Raw genomic sequence first — 4761 nt, 5'->3', positions numbered from 1 at the left:
CGTAACGGACCAAACCGGCGGGCTCGCCGGAAACTCCATTTCCGACGAGCTCCGCCCCTTTTTTTCACTTTTTTTTAAGATTTTAACCTCAAATTCGATATTTTCTTACATTTTAACTATAGAAACATGAATTTAACCCATATTCATATCCTAAACATTCAAACTTTCACAAATTCAAAGTAGTTATTTATAGAAAACATGTCTAACCTTCAAGAAAATGATGGTCTCCGGCGAATCCGAGGTGGCTCTGGTCTTGGTCGAAGTTGGTGAGGTCCGGGCAGTCCGTAGGAGACATCGACGGTCGGTAGCTGATTTTTCCCTTTTTTCTCTCTATTTTCTCTTCTCTTCTTTCCTCTAAATGAGGGTATTTTCGACCCTACACATTTTGTTTACATTTTTTTTTTTTTAACAAATAACTTGGTCAAAGACTATTATGGAAAACATACCGGGTGGGGCAGCCATTGTCCACCATTTCCTCGTCAATAAATCCCAATGCCCAAACCGACCCGCCTACTGTAAAAGAAATAAAAGGCACTCGAAGCCCCAAAAAATCTCACTAGTCTCTCATTCTCTCCTGCTCGGCTGCTCCCGCTCAAATCGTCGAAAACGCCGGCAGCCATCTTCGATTTTAAGATCCCCACGCCGGTCACCGAGATCTGAACTGGGTTTTTAAGGTTTTGGGATTTAGATTTAGATTTTTGGATCTAAAAGATTTGTGTTCTTTGAGAATTTTGGGGCTTATAAATTGTAAATTTCTCAGTTAAAGCTAAAAGATTAGGTGTTGTGGTGGTTTTAAGCTGAAATGAAGTTTCTCATTTCAACATTTGGCATTTGAATTTCTTGGAAATGAAATTCAGTGCCGGGGGGTGTTTGGTGAAGAATATAAAGGGCAGATGAAGCTGAATTTTTTTTGTGTTCTGCAGCAGAACAGGTTTTGGTTGAATATATATTTACTGGGGAAGCTAAAGCTAAATTTACTTAAAAATGTTTTCTTGCACTATATTTGGTGGTTTGGCAGTGAAGGGGTGGGTATAAAGCTCTCTGGCTGCATGCGTTGAAGTTGGTGAGTTATAGAGGCCAACTTTGGGTTGAAAAGAGCAATTTTCTTTCTGGTTCCATTTTTTACTGTTGAATCTGTAGCAATGAAGCCCTCTTCTGCTGGTTAATATCAGCACTCTCCCGAAGGTAAATTGTCTTTTCTTCAAGTTAATTATTCACTATTTTAATGTTGCATATCTTACAAAAAAGCTTCCACTACAATTTCATTTTGGCCTTTTTTGGGTGAGGCCAGAATGTATGTAAAATTGTATATTCTTGACAAGTTAATGGTTAAATTGAGCAATATCAACCTCTTTATACCTAACTATAATATGATTATAATAAGCAGTGCAGAAATATTGTGAAGGAAGAGACAATGAAAATTTTAATTTCATGGCTTGGGGGGAGGGGGGAGGCTTCAACGGGGCAGTTGGATGACAAAAATAAGCTTTTATATCAAGACACTCATATCCCTCTTTTCGCAGTGAGTTTTTATATCTTGAACAAGAGAGACTTTATTATAATTCTTAGGATTGAAAGGTTTTATTTCAGGATTTCCTACATATGTCTCTTCTACATGTTATCAGAGTTATTAATTTTTTGCCATTAATGATCCTTTTCATTTTTGCTTTGTGATTTCAAAATTCACACCAAAAAAATTGTTCTTCTAACTAATACCATTTTGTGAGGACATAGTAGTACACGAATTTTTATAATTTTAATTTGATTTTCAAGTGATAAAAAATTGTCTGAATTCTGAACTTTGGCATGCCTATGGGTGCTCTTTTGTTTCTCTACCTGCTGTTGGGAGCCATGTGGTGTATTTTCCGCAGGGCCACAATGAACAGGTTTGTTTCTTGGCCTTTTATTTTGATAAGTTACATATTACTAAAAAATATGGCTTCAGGCAAGAATTTTTCGTTCATGAAACCTCGATATTCATTGCTATTACTCTTTACCAATGGAATATTTACAACCGCAAATTTATTGCTAATTTGAGGGTCGCTGATAGTTACCAATAGATTCTGCCGCAGGTAAAGAGTAAAAAATTTTCCCAATGACTTTTTCGTTGGTAAAGTATGAATCTTTTACCAACGAAATTTTCGTTGGTAAAAATTTTAACCAATACCAACCGACTTTCTGCTGGTAAAGTCTACTATTACAATTGTTAAAAATTAATGTTGTAAGTAGCTGCATATATGTGAGGCACGGTAAAAAATAAAAAAAATAAAAAAAATTATTTTATTATTATTTATTTAATTTTTTTTTTTAACTTTTAGCCAACCGAATTAAAAGGCCAAAATATTATTTAACTACTTATTGGACTACAACTTTATTTATAGAGGGCAACTCCGAAGACTTTATTGTGAACTTTCGATGTGGAATAAGTGAATTACTTTTACCAACAAATAATCTATTTCTAATTATCAACGAAATATCCGTAGGTGAAAGATCCAAATTAAACAATTATATGAGGCACATAATATTCGTTGGTGAAGAGATATCTTCGTTATCAATGAAAAATTCGTTGCTGATTATCATAGTTGAAAGTGAATTACTTTTACCAACGAATAATCCGTTTCTAATTACCAATAGATTGCATCCGTTGATAATATTCGTTACGTCACCCACGGATATCCTGTAGGTGAAAGATTTGTTAAACAGTTGCATGAGGCAGGGAATATCCATTGGTAAATAAATATCATCGTTACCAATGGAAAATCTGTTGCTGATTATCGTAGTTGAAAGTGAATTACTTTTACCAACGGATAATCCGTTTCTAATTACCAACAGATTGCAATCCGTTGGTAATTTTAAGTGGGTGAAAAGCTGTTTTTTAGTAACAGTTTTCTCAAGGTCAAATGTCTGTTAAGCAAGGTACATTTACTATTAATTTATTTTTGTTCGGATGCTTGACTTGTGCTCTTGATGGCAGTGGTGTCTTAAAAAACAAAGATCATGGTTTCTCAGTATTTTGGTGTTAGGTTGGGTTGGGTTGGGTTTCAATCTTTCCATGGGTCGGGTTGAATTTCAATCAAATCGACCGTGTTGGATTGGGGCAAAAACTGACCCAACTCAACTCACGTCTATCCCTTGAGTGATAAGGTCTGAAGATTAGGTTAAGCCTTTTAGTATTATTGAAAACAAATTTTAGGCATTCAATTTATGTTACGCCAATGAATACAATGATGCAAATAAAGATCATAAAATGGGTTAGATTGATGATGAAATAGAATTCTGAATTGTAAATAATATATATCAACTACTAAAACCAAAAATAAAAAATAAAAAAAAAATAAAGCATATTTTGTCTTTTTAAGTTTATTGAAACATATGAATTAAAAATCATAGAGAGTTTAAGATTGATTTTGATAGGAAGGAAGGTTTGTCAAGAAAATGATTTGACTGAAAAAGTTAAAATCTAGTTCGTCTCTAAATCTGTTATATGTTGTAATCAAAGCCTCTTGAAATCCTAATTACTAGTTTGATGGTTCGAATTCGATTAATTCAATTAAAGAGCTAAATTGGGAAGATTGGTTGACACTAGACCAATCAAGCTAAGAGGCTCTTCAACAATAATTTTGAGATGAAGCCTACTTAAAATTTAATTAATAAAATATAATATGATGTTATGCACATCATAACAACTTAAATCCTCACATTCAAGAAACTGATAAAGAATTTGATAATAATGTAAGTAATCATCATTCTAGCATATTAAATTTACGACTTTTGTCAAAAAGAAGATTCAGGCCCGTTTTAAATTGTTTTTCGGAAGTCAAAATGAGATTTTAAAATTCAATCACTACTTTTGAACCCAATTAGTTAAATTTTATTAACATAACTAGGGTTTGCAATGTGCTTATTAGACTCGATTTTCAGCTTTTTTTATTACTATTATTTTTTAAATATTAGGGCTTTACGTTTTTTCATTAATGTTATTTTATATTTGTATTTATAAAATTGACATTGTTTTATTAAATAATTGAACCACTCAAACGTGTAACATGAAATAAGTTAAAATGTTAAACACAAATATATGAAACAAAGTGGGACCACTTCTCATTTCCCAAAGGTCAAAAGTCATACGAGTAATTGACAATAACATGCTATGCCTCCCATCCTGAATTGGAAACACATTTAATTAAAAGGAATCCATGCCATGCATATTACCAATCCAGAATCAAGTAGTTATAGTCCGTCTAAATTGATGAATTTAACTCCTTGTTTGGGTTTGAATGTAACGTTGAGGGTCCATTAATCTATGTTCGCTAATTAAATATTGCATAAAAACTGCATTAAAAAAGAAAGAATGCTAAAATTGTTAATTATATGTTGTAGCTATGTCTACATTCCAAACACGCACGTAGTGATTCTATATGATTAATATCACCCGAAACGACATTATTATTATTAGTTCAACAATTATTTAAATTCCTAAAATTCTGTTTATCAACAAAGATGTAACTTTTATGAATAATGAACTCATTCAAAGTTTTTTCAAATTCGAGCAGTACTTGATAATTTTCATAATCTAATATGTCATCATGCAATTAAAAAACTCATAAAGCCTACGTTCAAATACTGGCTTGTTATCTTCACTATCACACTATCACATGAGTTGTTGCACAACTTGAACAAAAAGTACTGATCAATGGTGGATTTTTTTTTATTTTTTATTTTTTTAGTTTTTTTACTTTGACGTGAATCATGCCCGTGAAT

The sequence above is a fragment of the Olea europaea genome, unplaced genomic scaffold, assembly GCF_002742605.1.
Source record: "Olea europaea var. sylvestris unplaced genomic scaffold, O_europaea_v1 scaffold464, whole genome shotgun sequence".
Lineage (NCBI taxonomy): Eukaryota > Viridiplantae > Streptophyta > Magnoliopsida > Lamiales > Oleaceae > Olea > Olea europaea.
The sequence above is the reverse complement of the archived record's forward strand: the minus strand, read 5'-3'. Positions refer to the sequence as shown.